The sequence below is a fragment of the Cynocephalus volans genome, chromosome Y (assembly GCF_027409185.1).
Source record: "Cynocephalus volans isolate mCynVol1 chromosome Y, mCynVol1.pri, whole genome shotgun sequence".
Taxonomy (NCBI): domain Eukaryota; kingdom Metazoa; phylum Chordata; class Mammalia; order Dermoptera; family Cynocephalidae; genus Cynocephalus; species Cynocephalus volans.
Window position 1 is genome coordinate 7765457 of NC_084479.1, and position 23269 is coordinate 7788725.

The 23269-nt window shown below is 41.4% G+C and overlaps 1 long non-coding RNA gene across 1 annotated transcript; it reads right to left on the reverse strand.

The window, feature by feature from the left end:
* Positions 1 to 16814: 16814 nt before the first annotated feature.
* LOC134368941 (uncharacterized) lies at positions 16815 to 22950 on the reverse strand. The gene is made up of 2 exons (XR_010022584.1): positions 22756 to 22950; positions 16815 to 16968 (listed from the first exon to the last, which is right to left on the reverse strand). It is a non-coding gene; the product is annotated as an uncharacterized LOC134368941 (long non-coding RNA).
* Between the last annotated feature and the right edge of the window lie 319 nt (positions 22951 to 23269).

Below are 23269 nucleotides of genomic sequence, written 5' to 3' on the forward strand. Positions count from 1 at the left end.
GGAATTTAACAATCACATGGTAATCTAGGGAACACCCCTTCAGGGAATGCCCTGGGTTCCAGACATTCCCAGCCACTTACATTAGGCAGTGGTCAACCTCAAGGACTGCTTCTTTTCTATCCCTTTACACCCCCGGGATTGCAAGAAATTTGCCTTTTCCATCCCATCTGTCAATTACCAGGGACCAGACCAGCATTACAAGTGGGTAGTTTTTCCCCAGGGCATGGCCAACAGTCCAGCCTTTCGTCAAAATTATGTGTACCAGCTGCTTCAACCTGTCTTGCAACTCCCACATGTCACACTATATGTTTATATGGATGACATTATTTTGGGCAGCCCCTCTTCAGAGGGGCTGTCATCGGCTTACCAAGTGTTGCCAAAATGCTTAGCCCAAGGACATCTGTGTATTTCTGCTAATAAATCCCAAATGGTGCCTCCTTTTAAAATATTGGGTTCACTATTAACGCTGGATGGGGTCAGCCCCTTAAAACTGCAATTATCTGTTAAAAGTGAATACATCCTGGTAGAGCTACAGAAGGTATTGGGAGAAATTAATTGGCTTTGGCCCTGGTTACCCTTGTCAACAGGGAATCTCAGTCCCCTGTTGGAGTTGCTGTGAACCCACAGTGACACTCAAAAAATCGTGTTGCAGAGAAAACATCAGGACTGCTTCCACACCATCCAAGGCTGGCTAAATCAGGCTCAACTCGGCCAGTTCAGTGTTACCAAACCATGGCAGTTGTGGCTTCTTGATGGCCGGCAATCTATGATGGCCATGCTGTTCTTAGACAACACGGCCATCCAATGGGTCAATGTGTCCTTTGGGGGGGCCCCTTGGGTGTATAACTTAGTCAACCAAACTGCCGATTTGCTTCAAAATGGAAGGACTACTGCTCTGCACTGTTATGCTAAGGAGCCTGACAAAATTGTCCTCCCGTATAAATTAAGAGATTTTACCTCATTAGCAAGAAATAACAAAAGAATTGCCATAGCTTTAGATGGGTTCATGGAGTTATTGACTGTCACTATGGCCCTTGCAAGTGGCTAGCAGCAAACAGCCACCTGCCCTGGGTGGCCCCCCAGCTATTCTGCCCCATCCCCTGTTAAATGGGTGCAATATCTTCACAGATGGAGGACGAGCTGGGGCGGCAGTAGTAGTGTTTGCACCCACGAGCCAGTCCCCGGGACCCCCAAGCAAATCCTTTTCCGGCCAGCCGAGGGATCAGCACAATTTAAAGAGTTGCTGGCTTTTGTGCTGGCCCTACAAAATGTCCACAACCTCATGAATTTGTTCTCAGGCAGCCTGTACGTGGTTAACCTGTTGCCAGGACTGCTGTGCTCCCACATACGCTTAGATAACAACCCTATCACTCCCCTTATGATACAAATCTGAACGTTGCTGCAGCAATGGGAATCCCCCATTTTCCTCACACACCTCAGAGGGCACCAGAACTTACCTGGGCTCCTCTCATTGGGCAACAACATTGCTGACCGGCTAGCATCCAGTGGGCCCGAGGTCAACACTGCTCAACAGCCCAGCCAACTGCATGAGCTAACGCATGTCAATTGGAGAGGAATTCACACCCGTTATCCACAGGTTCCCATCTCCCAGCTCAAAAAAAATTGTCCATACCTGCAAGTCATGCTCACCCTATTTGCAGTTCCCACCACTGCAAGCCCCAGGAGTTAATCCCCAGGGATTGAAGCCCAACATATGATGGCAAACTGATGTTACTCATCTTCCTAGCTTCAGAAATTTAAAATACATATTTATGTCCATTGACACTTATTCCCACACCTGTTGGGCAACAGTCCACTTGGGCAAATAAAGTAAGCATGCACAAAGCCATTTATTCCAGTGCTTTGCTGTTTTGGGCCTCCACCATCAGCTAAAAACTGACAATGGCCCCTGCTTTATCAGCTCTACCTTTAAAACATTTTTAAACATGTGGGGCATCCAGCATACCACTGGCATCCCCCACAACCTACAAGGCCAAGCCATCATAAAAAGACAAAATCAGGTATTAAAAACCAAACTTTTAAAACAAAAAGGGGGACCCAACAGCCCCCACATGCAACTAGGCACAGCCTTATTTACCTTAAACATTTCAAGTTTTTCCCAACACAACCCCCCCGTCAGTGTTTCAAAGTCACTGGATAACTCAGCAAGCTCGGCTTGAGGCTCAAGTAAGATGGAAAGACCCCCTCACAGGCCAGTGGTGAGGCCCTGACCCGTTGTTAACCATGGGCTGAGGGTTTGGATGTGTCTTCCCCATCAATGCACCCAGCCCCATATGGGTGCCCACCTGAAACCTCAAGTTCTCCCCCCACGTCCACAAAGATAATGTCTCCAACAGTTTGGAGGAGTGCAGTCTCTCCCCCCTCTTCTCAGGACCACCATAACCATGCTCATCTGGGTCAGAGAAGATGTTGACCTAGACCTGGACAGGGTGCAAAAGGCAGTTGGGTACTTGCAAACATCTCTAACATCTTTGTCTGAGGTTGTTTTACAGAATCGCCAAGGACTGGACCTCCTGTTCCTCCAGGAAGGAGGCCTCTGCATAGCCTTTGGCAAAGAGTGCTGATTTCACACTGACCATTTCGGGGTGGTTACAGATTCCCTAGCTAAAATTAAAGAGGAGATTGAAAAACACAAGTGGGAAAAAAAGCACTACCTCTAGTTGGGTTGAAAATTAGTTCACTGCCTCCCCTTGGTTTACCATCTTGCTTTCTGCTGTGGTAGGTCCTCTCATTATTTGACTCCTTTTATTTTCCTTTGGGCCTTGCATATTAGGAAAACTAGTGGCCTTAATAAAAAGAAATATTGGATCCATCACCATTTTCACTCAGGTGGTTGAGCAAGTCGCACAAGACCACAACCCCCAAAACCCATGGGTCAACATGCCTATGCAAAAGCTTCATGCCCAGGTATGAGGGTTCTGCCATCACACCCCCCCCAGCACTTGGTTGGATAGTCAATGACGGGTTAGATCCCCTATCAGTGGGTATGACCTAAGACAGGCACAATTGCATGGGAGACGATGAGGCCAAGCGGCTAGCCACTGTTGGCTACCCTCATAAAAAACAAAAAGGGGGAAACGTTGGGTTCATATGTGATTCATAATACCAAAATGGTGATTTAGGCAAGGCCCTCTCCATGCAGCCACCTAAAGATGGCGCTGAGAGGAAGCAAGGTGGGAGGGGACAGCTGGGTTCCACATTTTGTTTTTGTTTAATGCCATTGGCAGCCCTTTTGTTCTGTGCTCATGATCAAGGCATGATTGCTTAGTATAGCTTAAGGAACCCCCATGCATGACCACATGATCTTTACCCTGATTGGCTCTGTGGAGGGAACTTCCCTGCTGGCAAAGCTTAAATATGCTTGCTTAACAAACAATAAATGGAACTGCTTGATGGAACCCTTGCCACGTGTGAGTGTCCTTTCTAGGGGGCTGGGTTGGTGGGCAGATCATTCACTCCCCCCAGGGAGATCCCCTGGCCATCTCTAGGGCCAAGGGGTAAAGGATTAGGGCAGCTCGCTCTTGGGTTCGGCATGAGAGAGGGCAGGAACGGGAGGGAAAACCTGCTGGTGGAACCCAGCATTCATTTTTTGACATGGTATAAAGTTTGTAAATTATATTGAGGGACTGGAGGAACAAACCACCATTAAGAAACACTCCTACAGTTTGCTATGAAAATATACTCCTAAACCTCCCCAAATATGACAAACTGGCAATTGTTCCTCTACCTAAACTGTCTTTACATATATTAAATATGTTTCTAGTTCAAGTCTCGTATATAAAACAAGCCATAAAACTCAATTTATAAAACTGTACATCAAACACAACTATTACACCATAAAATTTATTAGAATAGATAGAAGCCATTGTTTGCTGTTTATAAGAAAATTCACAGAAGAAAATGTAAAAAACTAGGAATCAAATTTATGTAAAAAAATCAGTGCTAGCATCTATTGTCTCATCATGACTACTGTTTCCATGGTAGCAGACAAGAATATCAAAAAGATTAGATAACAATAAAGAATGCCAATCAAAATTTTAAAAAGAAGAAAAAGAAGGTTCAAGTGAGAAATCTAAAAATAAATTCAAATAATCAATAAATCTATTTTGGTAAGCTGATTATGGTTTTAGTAATCAAATGAATCAAATACTCAGTCTCTAAAATATTGACTGATATCACTGAAATAGCAGTAAGTCCCCAAATCACCAATCATCCTCAGTCACTGTGAACGGCATGTCTGGATGGCAGTGATAAGTGCACGTCGATGTTTCCGTCTTTGTCGTGATGTCTCCATGGCGCTGAAGTGAGCATACTGATGTTAGCATGTACACTATATGGGGAATGCGGTGACGTCTGCATGATTGGGATTGGACAATGATGGTGATCTCAGGAGGGTGTCAATGTCCAAATGATGGTGAGTTCAGAGCTGTAAGTGATATCATGATGGTGGCGACGAAAGTGCTTGGGGAAGTGGCAGTGATGGTGATGCCACAATCGTGATGTAACCAAGGGAGCGGTGTGATATCAGAAGGGCAGATAGTTCCCAACGGTGGTGATGTCACAAGGGCCGAGTGGTCACAATGATGGTGATGTCCCAATGGTGATATCACAATGTTGGTGATATCAGAAGGGCCGTGATGTCACAATGGTGGGCATGTCAGCATACCCGTGACGTCACAGTGGAGGGGAAGTCAGAACATCCATGTCACAATGGCGGTGTGGTCATGGTGAAGGTGATGTCAGAAACATGATGATGTCACAAGACGGGTGTTGTCACAAAGGTGGAGAAGTCACAGTGGTCGTGGCCCCAGAAGGCTCCCCTGCTATGATTAGGGTGTCCTCAGAATGATAGGGATGTCCCGATGTCAGTGTGGTCACCATAGCGGTGAGCCCAGAATGCTTGTGGTGTCAAAACATCGGTGTAGTCAGTAGAGAGGCGATGTTAAAGTGTTTCCCATGTCAGAAGTTTGGTAAAGTGACCATGGTGGTGATGTGACAAAGAACATGGTGTGACAATGGTAGTGACTTCACAATTACGTGGATGTCGCAAGTTTGGAAGTGTTACGATGGAGGTGATGTGAGATTGGTGGGGCGGTCACCTAGTTAGGATATCACAACGGGGGTGGTGTCACAACCATAGGGAGGACAGAGTGTTGATGACATGAAAATGGTGGAGATGTCATCATCCTGATCAAATTACTATCATGGCGATGGCAATATTGTGATGCTATTACAGAGCCACCGAGATTGCAATTGTGGGGATGTGACAGTCGTATTTATGTTGTCATGGTGGTGAGGACCTATTGTGATGATGTTCAAATTAGCATTTCGTCCCTCAGGCAGAGATGTCACCATTGTGGTGTCAGAGATGAAGCCATGTCACAATAGTGGTTCCCTCAGGATGGTGGAATTTTCACAGTATCATAGATGGCCCAATTCCACTTACGTCACCACTGACGTGATGTCTCACTGGTGGTGTCGATGCTGGTCAATGATTTCTTATTTTTAGTGATGTCCTCGTGGCGATGATGTGTGCATCATCATGTTTGCCTGGTGTTCCTTGGCAGACTGTCAGGATGTCTGCATGTTTGGGATTTGACCATGCTGGTGATCTCTGAATAGCGATGATGGAACAGTTTTGGAGATTTTACCATGATGGTGGTGTCACCTTGTTTAGGATATCAAAATCGTAGTGAGGTCACAATGGTAGTGGGGACAGACTGTTTTCGATATGATAACGGTGGCGAAGTCACCATTGCGTTCGTTTGAGGACACTAGAGGTGGCAGAACTGTGGTGATGTCAGAATGGCAGATGGCAGTACTGTGGAGATGTCCGAATGTTGGTGTTGTCACAGTCGCAGTGATGTCATAATGCTGGTGAATTCAACACGGTGTTGGTGTCCCTCGCTGTGGTGTAGAGGTTGCAGTGAAGGTATGCTCTCATCGTCCAGGATATCAGAGTTGTGGTGATATCAGAATAGGGGTGTCAGAGATGTGGCCTTGTGAGAAGGGTGGTTATGTGAGAATGATTGCAGTAACAGAACATCATCGATGTCACAATTCCATGTGATTGACTACGGCAGGGGTGTTGCGATGGCGGTGATATGTGCGCATCGATGTATGGTCCTTGTTAGGGATATCTTCTTGGTGGTGAACTGAGCACCGTGAATTTAGCATGGTTTTTGTATGGGAAAGCGTTGGTGTCTGCATGTTTGGGATTTGACAATACTGGTGATCTCAGCATGGTGGCCAGGAAAACTTTTGGAGATGCCACAATCGGGTGAAGTCAAAATGGCAGTTTGATCGCTATGGACGGGATGTCAGAATAGTGGTGATTTCTGCCATGGCAGTGTTTCCTGCATGGGATGGATGTCTGCATGGCAGTGATAGGAATGGAATGGGATTTGACAATGGTGGTGATCTCAGAACGGTGTGGATGTGAAAATGGTGGTGAGTTCAGATTGGTAGTGATATCACGATGGAGTTTGTGCAAGAGCTTCGAGGAAGTCACTATGATGGTGAGGTCACAATTGCGATACAACAATGGGGGCGATGTCAGAATGGTGAATTGACAAGGGCGGTGGAGTGACAAAGTAGGTGATTTTCCTTGGTCGTGACATCACCAAGAAGATGTTGTCACAATTGTGTTGATGTCACAATCGTTGAGAGTAGGGCAGTGAATTCAAAGTCATGGAATGTAACAAAGTTGCATACGGCATGAAGTTGGTGTGAAGCCCCAATGTCAGTGCTGACACACAGGTGCACAAGTTAGAATATTTCTATATTCTATTTACCCCTGTCCTCCGAAGGATTGCTATGTTAGCATGGCTGGCGTGTCACCACAGCGGTGATATGAGAAGGCTTGTCCGGTGGAATTTTGAAATCAGTAGAAGGGCGATGTCGAAATGTTTTCTGTGTCAGAATGTTGGTGAAGTGAACGTTGGTGATCTCCAAAGGGCCCTGTTGTCACCAGGGTAGTGATTTCACCACAACCTGGATGTCGCCACGGAGGTGATGTGAGTACGATGGTGGTGTCACCTAGGTTATGATGTCACAATGATGGTGCTCTCCCAATTGCAGTATGGACAGACTGTCGTTGATTTGTTAATGAGTTCAATGTGACCTTATTGGAATCCTTTTGATAACAGAATCGTGCTGATGTCAGAATGGCAGAGATGTGACTATGGTGGACATGTGGCATTGTTTGGGATCCTAAAATGTCAGTGAGGTCCTCATGGGGGTGATGTCCTGATGGTGGTGATGTCGCAGTGATGGTAACATCACGATGATAGGAATGTCAGAGTTGTTGTGCTTTCAGAATTGTGGTGTCCGAAATGTGATGATGTGAGGATATTGGTTCCTTTTGAATTGTGGTAACATCGCAATATCAAGGCTGTAACCATTCCACCTCAGTCACTGTGGACAGGATGTCTGGATGGTGGTGATATGTGCACATCCATGTTTCCTTCTTGTTAGTGATGTCTCCGTGCCTTTGACATGAGCGTACTGATGTTATCATTTTGTTTAAATGAGGAATGCGGTGATGCCTGCATGTTTGGGATTGGACAATGGTGGTAATCTCAGAATGGTGTTGCTGTGCAGATGGTGAGTTCAGAGCTGTAGTGATATCATGATGGTGGTGACGGAACAGATTTGGAGAAGTGGCAGTGATGGTGATGCCACAATCCTGGTATAACGATTCGGGTGATGTCAGGTTTGTGATATCAGAATAGCAGTTAGTTCCCAACGCTGGTGATGTCACAAGGGCCATGTGGCCACAATGATGGTGATGTCCCAATTGTGGTATCACAATGTTGTTGTTGTCAGAAGGGTCATGATGTCACAATGGTCGGCATATCACAATACCAGTGATGTCAGAATATCCGTCATTTCACAATGTCCATGAGGTCCCCGTGAAGGTGATATCAGAAACTTGATGAAGTCACAATAGAGGTGTTATCACAAAGGTAGAGTAGTCACAGTGGTGGTGGCATCGGAAGGCTTTCTTGGTATAATTACAGTGTTGGCAGAATGATTTTGATGTCACAATGGCGGGCATGTCACTGTGGTGGTGACCTCAGTATTCTTGTGATGTCAATGCATTGGTGATGTCATTAGAGAAACAATGTCAATTCACAAATCTATCTCTTGCCAATTTGTTGTAATGTGGAAGAATCACTCCCAGGTCATCAAGATTAAACTTTGGTAGGATTCAAGAGATATTTGGGTGGGGTTGTTTTTTTGTTTGTTTGTTTTGTTTGTTTTCATTTTCTTTTTAATTATTTTTTAAAATTTAGTTATTGAATCAAAATCGATTATCCATATTTTTTGCGTTGCGCATTGAGATATGTTATTTAAGTCAATATTACTAGCACATATATAGTTACAAGTCATAATTATTCTTTATGCCCCTTGTCCAACCTCTCCCCTTCCCCCATTCCCTCTCCTTCCCCCTCTAATTGCCCGAGATTTCTTCTCTCCTTCTGAAAGAATAACGGTTACTCTGTTAACTTGTTGCCTAGATGATCTGTCTAATGCTGAGAGATGTGATCATGTCCCCAAATATTATCATAGAGCAGATTCTTCTTCTGTCACTCTGAATTGGGTTTTTTGGAAAGAGACATCCTCTTCTTTTCTTTCTCTCTGCTGGTGACTCTCCTTGTGTGAATGCACTCCAGTGGCTGGAGGACCATTAGTATGATGGTTGTGGTGTCTAGCCGCTTTTGCAGCAGCCATGGTTATTGTGATATTTATGGTGGGCCACCCATGTGGAGGTGTTGTTTTTGGCATGCTCCTTGGCACTGGCAGTATGCCTGGTTGTGGGGTGTGTTTGGTCCCCTTCTCCATGTCTCTGGTCCCTGGGCAGGCCCCAAGGTGCTGGGGCCATGTGCCTGGTTTTGAAAGAGGGGTCAAGTCCCTTTCTCCATGTCCTGGGTCCCTGGGTGGGCTCTGAGGTGCTAGCATGGTGTGCCTGGTTGTGAGATGGTGGTCCGGTCCCCTTCTCTCCATGCCCCTGCACAGTGGGTGGTCTTTGGGGCACCTGCTTGTTGTGCCTGGTTGTGGGAGAGAGGTCCAGTTTTCTTTTCCATGCCTCAGGTCCCTGGGACTGCCCTGAGGCACTGGTGCACTGTGTCTGGTTGTGGGAGAGAGGTCCAGTCCCCTTATCCATGCCCCAGGTCCATGGGTGGGCTCCGAGGTGCTGGTATGTTGTGCTTGTTGTTGGGAGGTTGGTCTGATCTGGGCGTGGCCCAAGGTGCTGGTGCAGTGTGCCTGGTTATGGGAGAGAGGTCCATGCACCTTCTCCTTGCCTCAGTTCCCCAGGAAGGCCCCAAGGTGCTGGCATGGTGTGCCTGGTTGTGGAAGGGTCGTCTTGTCCATTTCTCCATGCCCCAGGACTGTGAGTGGGCCCTGAGGTGCTGGCTTGGTGTGTCTGATTCTGGGAGAGAGGTCCAGTCCCCTTCTCTATGTCTTGGTTCCCTGGTAAGGCCCTGAGGCACTGGCACAGTGCACCTAGTTGTGAGAGAGAGAGGACCATTCCCCTTCTCCTTGCCCCGGGTCCCTGTGTGGGCTCCAAGTTGCTGGCATGTTGTGACTCGTTGTGAGAAAGAGGTCCAGTCCCTGACTCCATACCCTGGGTCCTTGGGTGGGGCCTAAGGTGCTGGCCTACTATGCCTGATTGTGGGAGAGAGCTCTAGTCCCCTTCTCCTTGCCTCAAGATCCTGGGCAGGCCCCAAGGTGCTGGCGTGGTGTGCCTGGTTGTGGGAGTGGGGTCCAGTCTCCTTCTCCATGCTTCAGGTCCCCAGGCTGTCCCCAAGGTACTGGTGCAGTTTGCCTGGAAGTGTGAATGGGGTCCCATCCCCAGATCCAAGCCTCCAGTTCCCAGACAGGCCCCAAGGGGCTGGTGGTGTCCCTGGGCCGGAACTAATTTTTTGTCCTTTGCTTCTAACATGGGGGAACTTCCTATGGGAACCAGTACTTAAGCTGTATGGTTGTTTAAATTGATACTTTGCTGCTGTTTCCCTAGGAAAGGCTTTTGTGCAACTCAGGGTTTAAAGGTTGATCTTATTACAGGTACTTCCGGATCTCCAGAGACCCAGTGGATCTGTGTTCTGTAGAATCTCTGATCTGGGCTTGAGTTTTTTCATCAAACTCTACCCCATGCAATTCTGCCTTCCTGACCAGTCTCCTCTGACTGGTCCTGTGCTGATTGGGGGTCAGATAGGCTGTCCTTGTTATGCCCCAGTGTTCTCCTGGTGGGCCCATCTCCACCACGCCCATGCTGCAAACACTTGCCATGAGATGGGCCCTGTGCCAGTCCCTTGAGATGACCCACCTGCCTCTGAATGGCTCCCCTTTTCAGCTGTTCTGGCTCCCCACTCCTGCATGGGTCCACGGGAACCCTCTTAGTGGTCTTGCTGTCCTGGGGGCTGCCAAGGCCCTGTTCTCTCCTGCTGCCTCCAAGTAACTCCATCTGAAGGCCACAGCTGCAGCTTCTGCCAGCTCCTGCTCCATCTGCTCATCAGCTTGAGCCTTAAAGCAGCCGCAGCCTGAAATGCTAAGAGCAGTTTTCTCTTTCTCACAACATGGTTTCTCACGCCTTCATGAACTCCGTGGGTCTCTCCTCCTCTTCCCCTGAGCTCCAGCGGCTCCGGTTTGGCTGATGTTACATTTTCATAGTTGTAAATTTGGTTGATTTGTGGGAGAGAGTGATGCTGTGGACCATCTATTCTGCCATCTTGATTGCATCTCTGAAGAGATATGTTTTGAAAACAAAGGATTTGATACTCAAATAGGGCAAAGTCTCAGAGGAAAATTTCACATTCCCTGTCCCAACAAACGAGGAGAACATGGCCTGGCTCACTGAGATTGCCATCAGCTACCCTTGTAGGTAATGGTAGAGGAGGCAATGTTCTGACCACTAAATATTCTATTTCTCTGACTTAGTGTTTTTCCCATTGCATGCACAATCAATTCTGATAAGGCTGAGAAATTTTCTAAATTTTTAAAAAACTTCATCAATATACATTGTAGTTTATTTTCTTCACCCTTTACCAATTCCTCCTTTCCCCTCCTCTTTTCTGCCCTCCCCAGAAGCTTCATATACGATCACTTACCATGTTGCTGAAATTTTCGTGATTGTTGTGTCTTTTTCCCTATTTTTAAAAATATTTATGTATTTATTTTATTAGCTTCCACAAAGTAGTGAGAACATTGGGTATTTCTTTTTTTGTGCCTGGCTTACTTCACTTAGTAAAATTTTCTCTAATTGCATCCATGTTGCTGTAAATAGTAGTATTTCATACTTTTTTACAGAAGAGTACTATTCCATTGTGTAGATATACCATATTTTTCTTATCCGCTCATGTGATAATGGGCATTTAGTCTGCTTGTGACTCTTGGCCATTATAAATAGTGCAGAAAAAAACATGAGAGCACAGATATCCATAAAACATCATGATTTCCATTCCTTTGGGTATATACCCAGCAGTGGAATAGCTGGATCATATAGTAGATATATCTGTAATGGTTTCAAGAACCTCCATGCCATTTTCTGTAAAGTCTGCACCACTTTGCAGTTCCACCAACAGTGTAGGACTTTTTGTCTGCATCCTCATCAGCATTCATCATTCTGAGTCTTTTGGATATTAGCCATCCTATCTGGAGTGAGATGGTATCTCAAAGTAGTTCTGATTTGCTTTTTCCAAATGATGAGTGATGCTGAGCATTTTTTCCTATGTCTGTTGGTCATTTGTTTATCTTCTTTTGAGAAATGCCTATTCAGTTCTTTGGCCCATTTTAATTGGGTTATTTGGCTTTATGCTGTTAAGTTATTTGGGTTCTTGTATATTCTGGATATTAATCCATTGTCAGATGTATATTTTGCAAATATTTTCTAACAGTCTGCTGGTTGTCTTTTTGCTCTGATAATTGTGTCTTTTGCTGTGAAGAAGTTTTCCAATTTTATATAATCCTATTTGTTTATTTTTTTCTTTGGCTGTCTGTGTTTTGGGGTTTGTATTCATAGTCTATGACCAGTACTACTTCCTGAAGTGTTTCCCCTGTTTTCTTTTAGGAGTTTTATTATTTCAAGATGAATATTAAATTCTTCAACCCATTTTGAGTTGATTTTGCAATATGGTAAGAGGTATGGGTCTAGTTTTATTCTTCTACATTTGAATTTCCAATTTTCGCAATATTATTTACTGAAGAGGCAGTCTCTTCCTCAATGTGCATTTTTGGTGCCTTTGTTGAAGATCAGATGGCTAAAGTATATGGGTTGATACCTGAGTTCTCTATTCTACTCCATTAGTCAGTCTGTCTGCTTTTATGCCAATATCATGCTGTCTTGGTAACTATAGCTTTCTGGTATAGTTTAAAGTCAGGTAATGTTTTGCCTTCAGCTTTTCTTTTTTTATTTCTTTTTGCTCAGGATTGCTTTGGCCATTGGGGGTCTTTTGATATTCCATATGAAAGTTAGAATTGTTTTTTCCATTTCTGAGAAGAATGTCATTGGATTTTTGATGGTTATTGTATCGAATCTGTAGATCACCTTTGGTAGTATGGACATTTCATAATGTCGATTCTTCCAATCCAAGAAGATGGGATATCTTTCCATCTTCTTGTGTCCTCTTCAATTTTTCTCAACAGTGGTTTGTAGTTCTCCTCATACAGATTTTTCACATCCTTGGTTAACTTTATTCCTAGGAATTTTTTTTCTGTGTGTGTGTGACTATAGTAAATGGTCCATTTTCTTGATTTCTTTTTTCTTCAAGTTCATTGTAGGAGTATAAAAATGCTACTAATTTTGGCATGTTGATTTTGGAACCTGAAACTTTGCTGTAATCATTTATCAAGTCTACGAGTTTTTTTTTTTTTTTTTTTTTGTAGAATCTTTATGCTCTTCTCTAGATAGGATTATATCATCTTCAGAGAGAAACAGTTTGACTTCATCTTTTCCAATCTGGATTCCCTTTATTTTCTTCTCTTCTCTGATTGCTCTGGCTAGTACTTCCAACACTATGCTGAATACGAGTGGTAGAGTGGGCATCCTTGTCATGTTCCTGTTCTTAAGGGAAAAACTTTCAACTTTTCCCCATTCAGGATGATATTGGCAGTGGGTTTGTAATATATGGCCTCAATTATGTTGAGATAATCTTCTTCTATAAACAATTTTATAAAGAGTGTTTGTCATGAACGAATGTTGAATTTTGTCAAATGTTTTTCTATGATCGACAGAGTTGGCTCATGTAGTTTTTCTTTGATATTTTTGACGAGGAGTAATACTTTTTTGATTCGTGTATGTTCAATCAAGCTAGCATCCCTGGGATGAATATCATTTGGTCATGGTGTATAATTTCGTGCATGTGTTGCTGTAATCTATTAGCTAGCCTTTAATTGAGAATTTTTGCTGATAACAAAGATACAACAGAGAAAGAAAACTACAGGCCAACATCTTTCAAAAACTTACTTTTCATTTAAATAACTTTTTATTGAAATATTTATAATGTAAAAAATACACCAGACTGTATCACACTTGGAAAAGATAGTTATTTTGTGTGTGAAAATGTGCTTCAATTTTTCAAGGCAGAGTAGGTATTTCTTACCATAGCCTGAATTTCAAAAATATCTTAAAACCACAAGTTTTCTTTGTCAATTTTTTTTCTGCCTTTGAAATATGTTCATCAAGTTGCCTTTTCCTTGTAATGTGGTCATCATATATATCTGCCTGCTAAAATGAAAGGTCTTATTTCCTACTGTGCTCGCATGTGTGCATGTGTGTGTGCTTATGTGTGTATGGGGGGGTGTATGTGATACTTTCTTGTGTGTCCTGTGCTGCAATTCCCCACTGCTCCATGTCCCCAAGCCTGGAATAAAGATCTCATCACAAGTGCACCAGCACACATTATAAAATATAATTAGGGAGATGGTGTCACCATGAGTACATGTTGACAATAAGGTAAAAGAAAGAGGACCCTCAGGTGCCTGTGAGTGCAGAGCTACTCAAACCACTTCAGATGTTTCAGAAATAGTGCTAGCTCCATCCTTACCAGGACCTTTCCATTCTCTTCTTTTCAAAAGTCTTTCTTCCATGACCACCACCCTCTCTTAATGCCTCCCTTTAAAAGGCTAAGCCCTATCTTCCTCTCTGACTTGTCTATTCCCATGTGGTTTGAATGAGGCATTGGGACTCCAGGACATACAGGCTGTGATCAGAACACATCAAAATCTCTTAATTGCCCATTACAGTCTCTTTCTTCTCACTTTTGGTTTGTGGACTCTCTACCATCTGTTTCTTTCCCACGCTCAGTTCTTTTTCATATTCCTCATTATGTGGCTCTCAGACTGTCAGAGACAGTAAGTCTTGACAGTCACCTGAAAGCAGCAGAGTAAAGGATTTACCAAAAAGATAAGAAAATTGGTGTTAAAGCCGAGGTTAGAATTTCCCTGTCGACCTTTATGGAAAAGTGTGTATTATGTTTCTAATATGCAAGATATTGTTGGCTAAGCAACTTGCTCAAGCCAGCCTACATTTAAAGGAAGTTAGTTTTTTTCTTAAAAGTGGGAGAATTTGCGACTGCCTTTACTCTATCACAAATGTCTTTGGTACAATAAATTTTGATCAACATATATTCTCATTTCCTTTGACATTTCTTCTTTTATTTCCAAATTATTTAGAAGTGTATTATTTAATTTTTAAATATTTGAGGGTCTTCTGGATTTCTTTTTCTTGATAATTTCTAATTTTATTTCATTTTACTGAATTTCAGAAGACCAGTGTTATAAGATTTCAACCTTGAGACTTGTTTTAACACCTAGCATATGTTCTGTCTGAGTGATTGTTCACATACTACTTTATATTTTTCAGTCAGGGCAGGACAGTGTCATTCATGTTTATATTCTTACTGATGTTTCATCTGGTGGTCGCATCCATTAGTGAACAGAATATTAATTGTACAACTTTAGTTGTGGATGTTTTTGTGTTTCTTGATTAGTTCTTTGGGGTTTACTTAAATGTCTTTTGAAGCTTTGTTTTTAGGCTCCTATACGTTTATAATCACTATAATATGTTAGATACATTTATTATTATGAAAGATCTCTCTTTATCTGTGGTAACAAATTTTGTACTGAAGCTTATCTTATCTGGTAGTAAGATCTCATCTTGAGCTTTTTCTTCTTAGAGATCATGTAATATACACGTTTTTTTTAAAAAAATCCTTTTTCTTCCAGTCAGTGTCTTTGTATTTAATGTGTGTCTCTGTGGATAGAAAATAGTTACATCTATTTTTTAATCAAACTAGACAATCTTTGCCTTTACTTAAGTATCTACTCAATTTCCATACAATTATCCATATGGTTGAATTTCCAATATCAAAAGAAGCCCATATCCAGAAACGTTATAGGTGAATTCTACCAAATATTTGGAGACAATTTAGTCTCTTCTTCCTAAACTCTCCAAAATATAGAAGCAGTAGAGACACTTCTCAACTCACTTTATGAGGCCAGTATTATCATGATAACAAATTAACAAAATCACTTTGGATTTCCCAGCCTCTGGAACCACAAGCAATAAATATTTTATTTACTTACACTATACCCAGTTCCATGTATTTAGTTAAAATCAACTGAAACAGGCTAATTCAGAAGTGTTACAAAGTAAGGAGGAGGATGGCTCATGAATAGAAATCCCACTCATGAATAGAATGAAAGAACACTCATATGGCCCTAAACCCTCTCACTGCTGCTTCAAACTTTAGGAAAAATAGTTCCAGAAAGGGGAAGATGTGAGCTTTGCATATAACAACCAAGTATTGATCCTACTGCCTACCATGAACAAGAGTTGACTGCACTACATTTTCTGAAAAGCATCAATAACTGGGTGCTATTAGAAGATTTGAAGCAATTTTGAAAAGAGAGAGGTGAGTTAGGCTGAGAATGGTAGACAAAGCCTAGGAAATGGTACTTATTTGAGTGGTCTTGAAGGTGTGGATTGGGATGCATGGATACCATCTCAAACCTGAGAGGATCTCTCCACAGTGATCTCTAAACACACTTTCATTTTTAAAATCTCCCCTCATTAGGGCCAAGCCCAGCGTACTCTGGAGAGCGTGGCCCTGGGAGCGCAGCGATGCTCCCACCGCGGGTTCGGATCCTATATAGGAATGGCCTGTGCACTCACTGGGTGAGCACTGGTCACGAAAAAGGCAAAAAAAATCTCCCCTCATTGATTATTTCCAGATCCTCAGTTCTCTAAATCTTAGTGTATCACTCCACTTGGCATCGAGAGATATTCTCGTGTTCCAGCTCTTCTGAGGTCATTCCGCTTTTGATTAGTGCTACCCATTTTTGCCACAATTAGCCGAAAACCAATGTTTACTTCTTTTTGAGGTCATTTTTTTGTGACACTGTAGTCAACTTAGAATACACATTGCTTTTAAATGCCTGATTTTATACACCTTATCCCTTTTTAATTGCAACACTTTCTGGAAATTATGTGAACCTAAAGGGTTAATAACACAAGTGTTTTTCCGTAATGTCAGTAATCTGTTTACAAAGTCATAAACTCTGCAGAAAAATAACAATAACCCTATTTTACATTATTTGAAATGGGAATATCAGATTTCATTACATATCTCAAAACCAATAAAAGGTAAAAAAAAAAAAAAAAAAAACACAGTACAGTGCGTGCATATAAGTAACAGTATTAAGTTACGGTGTATGAAGCTTAAAACTTAGTCTCCTGATCTCAAGAAAATTGCTTTTGTTTTATTCTCATTGCTTCAACGACACCACAGTTCATTCAGTTGGCTTTTATTATGATTTCAAAACTTCTACATGTGGTTATAAACTTCTGTTTTTTGTATTTGTCATTGAACTGAAGACTGTCTCTCTCACTCTTCAACTGGTTAGAGACGTTGACTTGCAGGTGCTTAGATGTATCAGCCTTTGCTGTGTGAAAAATCACAAAAAAATTCAACGAGTCACCAAGAAAAAAAAAGAGCAAGAGAGAAAAGAAATGAAAAACAGAAAAAGAAAATCAAAAGGTAAAGAAATCAACAACAATGGATTGGCTTTTGAAGAATTTTTAAATTTCATCGTTTCTAAATTCAGCATTTGGGTTGAGTTAAGTTCGAAAATTCCTCTATTGGTCTTGCCTGGATTTCAGATGAGGCTGTGGGTACCTTGTGTTTTCACCAAGGCTGGTTGCTTCAAGATGGATTCACTAACATGTCCTATGGTTTTGGAGACTCTTGGCTCCACCTTTTGTCTCCAATAGCACAGTCCCGTTTTTATCCAGATATGACTGTGTCCAAGAAGGCAAGCCCCAGCAGCAAGAAATGTTTAAACCTATGTTTGCATCACATTTGCAGATGTCCTCTTGGTCAAAGTAAGATATTGACAGAGGGGACCATATAAGGCCTTGGATACCTGGAGGCTTGTCATTTGGAACAATTGCTCAAAGAGTGTACCACAAGAAATATACATGTTTATGTTTTTCCTATATAATATTGGGTGAAAAATGTTGAACTGCAAGTTGGATATCTTCCAAGAAATTTAGGTCTATAAAAGCTAGAGGTGTTGTAGAGGAAACATTCATATGGAATCCCTTGTCCTATCCCATATTAGCAGGAAAATAGATCATACAGCCCATGTGCATTTTTATAACATTAACTTTAGTAAAGATGGAATGTTTCTTCCTCTACTTTAAATGATTTAATTATTCCTTTAGAGAAGAGTAACTGTTGCTAAATCACTAGGAAATGTATGTCTTATTAATTCAAAGATAAATTATGTCTAATCTGTACCAATAACTCACGTGTGAGTTCATCTTCAGTAGGGACTTTCTACCCCTTTTTGAACATCAGTGTTTTCTTCCACTGGGAGGCTTTTAAATTTTTTGTTTATTTTTTAATTACTTACTTAATTAATTTATTTATATTTATTTGTTTCTCTTTTCTACAAGTAGCATATCTTTATCAGGAGAATCTAGGACCAATGCCAGTTCTCTCATGACTCCATTTCTTTTGCCTTCTCCCTCACCCATGCTTTCAGATTCCTCTATGTGTGTCCAAAAGCATTGAAATGAATAAATTTCAATGAGTTGTTTGTATAGATATTACAGATGCTGTTTTGCATATATTGTATTTAGTGAGCTTTTGGGGGGTCAATAAATTCAAAATGAAAAGTAAAAACAAAACACTTACAGAAAAATTTACGTCAATAAGATTAAGTTGGCATGAATGTATAGGCAGGTTATGAGATTTCATAGTCATGAAAGTTGAGTACAAATTTGTCTCTGGTTTTTTGATGTCCTCACTAAAAGACACACATAATTGTTACATGATTAGGATGGAATCTGACAAGAGAGCATGCTCAAGTCTCATCTGACATCAAGACTTGCTGACTCCAAACTATGAAACACTGTCTTCACTCACTGTATGGACAATGGTAGTGATAGCTTTTCACTACTTGTATGGAAATAAACATTTTCAATGTAGAAAAGTGGACACAGCTACCTAATACTAAGGCAAAACTCACCTTAAACATTCTGAGAATGTTAAAATAGTGTGATTCCAGACAGCTTTTGGAAGGCTGTACTTGATTCAGAGATAAAACCTGGAAATGTTTGGAGGACTGAATGGACCACATGTCTTGAAGTAACTTTCTATTTATTTCTCCCATGTCATCTCTACATGAAGGTTGTGCATCAGACTGTTCAAAGTTACATTTTCTGGCAAATATTCCCAGAGCTCATTTAAACTTTAACCCACTCAATGCAATATCATTTCAAAAACATTCAAAAACTCACAAATAACCTAATCCATATTAAATCTAAATATTACTTTCTGGTCTTTGCCTAACTCGAATCTGCCATATTTGATAATACTGTCTGTGATCTGCTCCTGGAAATTCATCTCTATTTGTTTATGTCATTGCCTCTCTGATGATTTTTTGTTTGTTTGTTTCCGTGAATTTTTTTCTCTTCTACTTCTTATCATATCTCAACCAAGAGCTCCATCTTGAGCCCAATCTTTTCTTTTTGCAATTCTCCTTGGCTGATGTAGTCCTCTCTGGCTTGCACTCCTATTTGTCTACATCTTATACATCTTCTCTATCCTTTAGACCTTAGGTTGTACTCTCTGTTGGATGCTTCTTTGTAGCTATCCAAAAAACATCTAAAGCTCAGCAAATCAAAAAATCAAAAAGGAAAACAACATTCTTTCTTTCCTTACTTACACTATCACTGTCATTCAGCCAGTGACCCCAACTTACTGTCAGAGGGTAAACAAAATCAATGCCATTTTGTGCCCAACTTGCCCAGCTGACTGCTTAACCTCATTTCTTCACTTCACAGACCAGTCACATTTTAACCTTAGAACTAATGTAAAGGGATCATCGATTTCAGGGAGTGAATAATTTTTTTCAGACAGTGGCATCAGCGATCTGAGCATAGACATCACAATACACCCCCACACACCTCACACCTCATGCATTAAATGACAACTGCTGAATGGTATCATTCACCTCATTTTTCTTATGATGTTTCTTTGTACTTATTCCTAGTAACAGGGACTTTCACTACATAAACATTGTGTACCCTGCTGGTATCTGATTCTTTACTGCATCCAGCTTCCTTGTCTTTAAGTCACCCTGATTAATAAATATGTCTGATTCCCAAATGGACCTGCCTGCTTTCTTTTTAAATCTCAAAGTACATTCTTAACTTGGGGCACCATATTTTAACCCCCTTCCCAAACATTCACCAAAAGGAGATATTCTTCTGAAATGCTTTTTATTTTATTTGTTCAGTTCTAATCTCATCTGGTATCAAGTCTACTACTTTTGTCTGTTTTTTATTTCACTCTATTGTCTTTTTTTTACTGTTTAATATACCGAGCCAATATTAATAGAGGAGATATGTGGTTCACAAATGAATACCATAACTATGTAATCTTCCTTGCCTAAATGCCCTTCCATTGGTATTGTTTAACTTATTTTCCTCCCTGTTTGCGACAAATTAATTGTCTCCTTTTGCAATAATGAGTAAAAGACCCATGCACTTAGAACAAGCAGGAAGGGGCTCTGGTATGTTAAAATGGGAATTTTTAGATTGCTGGCAAAGCCTAATAAATTTTATTAAAAGTACTATTAAGTTAGTCAGGAAGTCCTTTCACAGTGCATTCCCAGAAGACAAAGATCAAAAACATCATGACTTACAACCTGGAGACTTTATTTATTGAAAATAACATAAATAAATAATTCTCTACTTCCTCATTGTAAGGGATTTTGTCTGGTATTAATAACTATTTTGGTGGCAACTAAACATACTCATGGACTCATATTTATTATTTTAAAACGTCAAATTCAACAGAGTGGACTCCTTCTATCACTGGAGATCTTCCGATAAATACAACTCAGAAAAAATCTTTTAACCAGAGAAAGCAGACAAAATCTGGGTGTACTGCTTATCCCCACATTCCCAAACAAATCTCTTTAAAAAGTTAGTTTCAATACATCCTTCCACTTATTTTATAATTGCTATTTTTGTACGTTTAGAAATTTTTTGTCTTTTAGATGTTTTGTTCCATGTAAATGTGAGCCCTTGCATTTTTTAGAAGTTTGTGTTAACTTGGGAATATTTATACTCTTAGGTCTCTACCAGACTATAGGAATCATCACCTTAATAAGAGTCTAAAAAGGCCCTCACATCTATTTCTATGCTCAGTTTTCATCCCCAATCTTTGTCATGGAAGACAATACATTGATCTGACTAACTCAGTGTGTAGCTGATTGGGGAAATTTGACTGATTGCTGGATATGTTACATTTGTGGGGGCTCAGGGGTGGCGGGCCCTGAACCTCCCAGTAGCCCCTTTTATCTGCCCATCACGGGATGAGCAAGAGAGGGAACCGGTAGGATTACTCCTGCCACCATAGTGGCCAGGAGAGCCTGGGATGAAGGAGAGTATGCTGCCCACCTATTCAGCCCCACAGAGAGACACTCAGACATGGCACAGGTTTCTTCAAGCAGTTCCATTTATTTTCACACAAGCACCTGCTTTTAAAAGCATATGGCAAGGGGATTTCCTAACTTCAACCTATCATCTTAAAGGTCATGTGAACATGCACCTTGCTCTAATGCTTTGCTATTGCAATCACGCAGGGAGCACAAGCACAGAAATAAGTTTTATCAAATAATTTTAAACCATGTCTTTCCTTGGCCACTCCCCGGCGGCTTCCATAAGGCACCATGTTTATCTCTCCTGTCCAGGTGAATGTTTTCAACAGATTACATACGTGTATGTGGGTGGGGTCGTGGCTAGTTCTCTGCCCTGAGAGGAGGTGTGTGGCCTCAATGCCCAGACAACATTATTCCTAGGTCTTTTTATGACTAATATATGCCACTAGTGATACCTGACATTAATTTTACAGATGTTCCTGATGTTACCTCTTATATGGAACAATGACTACAATACTTCTATGTCAAGCTTCAATCTATTTCAAATAATAAACCTTGTTCCTCCAGGCCTGAGTTTTAAACCATTCCTCACACCTGAGCCAGCCCAATGTTATTGTCATTAGAAATATGTATTAAGGAATTGAACAACAAATACTTATTACCCCAACTACTTCATTCTGTAGGTTACTATGTAAATGGATTTAGAAAGCTCATAAAGGATAAGATCCATGGTTTAATTTGTTAGTGTCAAACCTTCCCTTGAACCTATCCTTTAATGGAAACACCCTCTAAGGAAAAACATGTACCTCTTCAAAACACATTTTTTTTGTTACATTTGTAAAAATTCCCTAATTCAAGGTTGGTTTTTATCAGTGTCTTAATGGCTGGCAAAAGGAAGGGTATGCTATTAGGACATGTCATATACTTTAAGTTCTTACATAAGACATGTTTCCAAGGAAGACACCGAAATGGCCAACATGTACATGGAAAAACACTCAACATCACCAGTCATCAGGAAAATACCAATTAAAACTACATTGAGATACCACCTCACCCCAGTTAGACTGGCTATAATAAAAAAGACATCTCCTTAGACAGATCCCTGAGATAGTGAGAGGACCTTTCAAGATGAAAACATGAAAAGTTATTGAAGGCAGTAGTGTTGCCAGTTATCCTCCACCACATAATCCATGGTAACACTAAGAATTGAAAATCAACAGGTTAGAGGCAAAAGAAAGCACCTAATAAGGAACAGGGATTACAACCCAGGTAGTACTGAGGCACTGCATTATTCAAGAGGTACAAGAGGGCTTACATTTATGAAAACTTATTAAGATTAGAGAAGGTATTTGTCAGATAATTTCATTGGTTAGTTTAAGAAAGAAGTCTTTAATCATTAGTAAAATGATGCATTTGCATTCATGTGCAAGGGAAAGCTATACACAGAGTATCCAGCTTCTACTCAGGCTCGCAGCCAATGCCCAGTGTTGCAGCAATTTATTACTGCAGCATCCCATTTCCAGACAGAAAATTTTGTTTCAGTTACCTATTCTGCTTAAAAATCCACACCCATGAGATGGCAGTTTATAAGAAATTATTACCATCTTTGGTTCTCTGTCTTAGAAAATGTTGTAGGCTGTCTTATATCCAGCCACTAAGCAGGGTAGCAACAGAGAAAGAGCATGTCAAAGCACAACTGGCCTGTGTCCAAGAAGTCTCACTGGTGGTTTGCAGCAGGTGCAGCTGGAGACTCATGGGGCCTGTCAATGTACATACCTGCTCAGGGTCTTTCCATGTGGCTCTTCCAGGGTGGTCATGGTGTAGTTTTATTAAAGTGAGCATGGGTGAATCCATGTTGGAAGCAATAATCGCTTGGGCTCCAGGCATACTTAAAACACACAGGCTCTTTTTCCTTAGCATGCATTTTTCTGAGTTTCCTCTTTTCCCACGTAAACTGGCTATTTTGAGCCCTGGTTATACTGCAAGATGACAAGTTGTTTTCCAGTTAGACTGGAGCTATAAACTTGCCACCAGTTGTGTACTATCCAGAACCTGAAAAACCAAGGAAGATGTCAGTAAAGCTGTGTTGTTCCTACCTTAACTGAAATCAAGATCCTGCAGGACCCTAGGATAGTGTCAAGGAGGAGAACGGAGGCTGGTCAGAGATGTGATAAAACTATGCAGCAGGTTTCTTGCAGGGGTCAACACAGCTCATGTCTCTCTCTCTCTTGCTCTTCATTTCCCACGTTCCCTTCCCTCAATCTTGTCTTTAAATATCCCTTAGAAAATA